The sequence below is a fragment of the Parasteatoda tepidariorum genome, chromosome 3, assembly GCF_043381705.1.
Source record: "Parasteatoda tepidariorum isolate YZ-2023 chromosome 3, CAS_Ptep_4.0, whole genome shotgun sequence".
Classification (NCBI taxonomy): Eukaryota; Metazoa; Arthropoda; class Arachnida; order Araneae; family Theridiidae; genus Parasteatoda; species Parasteatoda tepidariorum.
In genome coordinates, this window is record NC_092206.1 from 49,027,993 (window position 1) to 49,031,205 (window position 3,213).

The following is a 3,213-nucleotide window of genomic DNA, read 5'->3' on the forward strand; positions in this document are numbered from 1 at the left end:
TATATATATATATAATTCTCTCCGTCTCCATATATATAGTAACTCTTTTTTTTTAAAATTCAGATTTCAAAGAAAAATTTCCTTGCAACAATACAGCTACGCTAATAATGCACTATGAACAATGATGGGTTCATTAGAATATTGATATATCTCTTTGTAAAAAGGAAACAATGCCGATGATTTAATTGTTCGCTTTTAATCAAACATTTTCTTTGTTTTTTTTTCTCGAAAATATTTAAATAATAAGCAGTTAGGGACTGTTTTCACTGTATTTTTATCGTAAGTTGTTAGTTATCAAGCAAAAACAATTTCAAGATTGAAATATAAAGAGAAAAAATAAGATAAAGAAAGGATAAAACGAACTTTCCCAGATTTTTCTTGTCTACATAAATGACCTTGTAGATTGGAATAAAATTATTCGTTTTAAATAATTTCAGAAATGTAGTGCCCTTTTAAAGAAAAAGACTACTTTTAGTTTTTCTTTCAATTCAAGAAAAATATAATATCAATAATTTTTAGTTCAGTTTGAGGTTCTGAAAATCTCCAGAGCAATATTAATTAAGTAAACTAATTGAGAATTAAAATGACTGACTTTGACAACAAAGCATAAAAGAAATTCGATAACTAAGCTGTATTACTTGTTTAAGTTTCAGCAATATGTGAAATAACTTTGCTGCCGAAATAAAAAAAAAATACACGAGAAAACCAAATGAAAAACATGAAACATATGAAATGAACCATAAAAAAATCTGCATGTAAATAACACATCGTATATTTGTGTTGCATATGTGTAGTAATTCCTGTTGTACCTTGCGAAAAAAAAATGACAGAAGTTGAAAAATACATTTTTTATTAATATTTCCAAGGGAAAAAAATGCTGTAGTCAGCTACAAGAAACAGAGAAAAGTTTACGTATTTTTCATATTTGAATTAATATCAACTTCCTTTCAAAGTAAGGTTTAAAAATCGTTCTTTTTTTAATCGAATTTTTCTGCATGAAGCTTGTCACATAATTCATTTACCTTGACAAAAAATAATTACACATAATTCTACAATTTAATATTAAAGATTTAATATCTTATTTTATGCAACTAATATAATATTATACGCAATGTATTGCTTGCTAAAATGAATGAATTGCGTCTACGAATTAAATTTGTGTTGTCTTTAAAATTGAATAGATTTATTTATTGAATATTTCATCTGTTCAAAAAAAAAAATTGAGCAATTCAAAAAACGTGCTTCTTATTATTTCTCTATAATAATTGTAAAAAAGTTACTGCATTTGTTGCAGTCGCCACTGTTTCAGAAAGTTTACTCTGATTCTAGAATTTTCAACTCAGAAAAGTTGAGACTACCATTGGTACGAAAATTAACTTTTATGTCGTTTTATTCCAAACTTAAAATTAAAAATAAATAACTATTAGGAGCAGAAATATTTTTTTGATGCAACATAAATTTATTCTAGGATTTATTTATCGTATCTAACGTAGAATTTCGATGCTTAACATTCCGCTTTTTTCTTTTTTAAGAAATTTCTTTTAGTATAGGCTAAGAGTAAATTCATTAATTCTTTAAGCATTAAGAGAAAATTCTCTTTCTTTTCGTTTCTGAAAGTTCTTGTTTTTTGTTTGATTTATTATTATTATTAATTTTTTAAAAAAAACTAGATATTTTTAACTTGCGAATTCAATATTATTATTTGTGAAATTTAATGTGCAGAAGGTTTTTTTCAATTTTCTGCTTTATTTTTTCATGTTAGGATGCGCTGTCATGTGACCCTGTTTCGCTGACAAATTGTCTATTTCTTTATTTCTTAGTGTTGTTCCAGTCACAGAATAAAACTTATTTGGTTATCAGAATAAAATTAATTAATTGTGAATTGGTGCTATGTAATGTTTACATGCTCAGAAAGTTGGAGGCTCATGCTCTCATGTGTGTATTGAGATGTGGGATATAACACAGGAACAAAATTAGAAAGGAAAAAAAAAAGATAAAGTCAAAAATAAAATACTGAGCTTGGAGAGAATAAAAAAGGAATCTTCCTTTAACTATTTACTTTCAAATCACAACTTAAATTACATGCATTTACGGTTCTATCTAAAATTTTAATGTTTAAACTATGAAGGTATGAATTAAAAAAATGAAACTAAGTTTAACAGAAGAGAATGAAGGCGAGTACTTTGTTTACTACAGTATTTTTTAACCGTCATTTAACTTAGTTAAAATTATCTTCGGGGCCTTTCAGATTTGCTAATTTGGTGTTTGTAATCAACCCACGTTATTAGCTAATTTGGTGAAACATTTTACAAACGGCTGAGATATAAAATTACAACCAAAAAAGCAAATACCAGTAGCTAAATATTTAAAAACTAAACAGTAAAATTTAAAATTTTTAACTATTTATAATCTACAAGTTTTAAATTTTTATGCAAAGAATGAGTATCATTTCACTTCAATATCTTGGTTTTTTGCCGTTTTATTGGTACGATCTCAATAGGATATCGATAGCAGCTCTACTTGCAGATTAGCGTATGACAGCGCTAATTCTAATAACGACGACAAACCTTGAGTGTCAGAAGTCGTCACTACCAGCTAAAACTTGAAGTATATGGGCTACTCTGTGATGCAAATATATAAAAACAATTTTTTGTACTGTGTGTACTTAAAAATTTGTATTATTAAGTACTATATATATATAATATATATATATATACACTGGTGTGCAAAACTTTAGCAACAAGTGCGTTTTTTGTCATAACTCTACAAGAAATCATCCGATTGACATGAAATTTGAATATGATGTACATTATTTTGTACTTAAACGGTAAAAGAATAATGGCGCAGAAAGGAATATAAAGCTTAAAGTAGGGTATGGAACAAAAAAAGGTTTTATTTGACATTTAGTGGCGTTACACATGATTGCCTGAAGAAGCGTAAGTACAACTGGCAGANAAATGATAATCATCAATAATCTTTTATTTTGACATCTTTGTTGCCTTTAATTGTCTTTCATTTTGCAATGAATGGAAGGTACAACTTGGTCAACCGTCTTATTAGATAGCCTTTTCCGGAAATGCTTTTTTATTTATTTGTCTACAAAATGTTTCCTTAGAAAAATTAAGTAATACAGTTTATTTCATACGCGAAAATTGAACTTGATAAATAAAATATCAAAAAAGTATAAAAAGATGTTTTAGGATAAAGGACTGC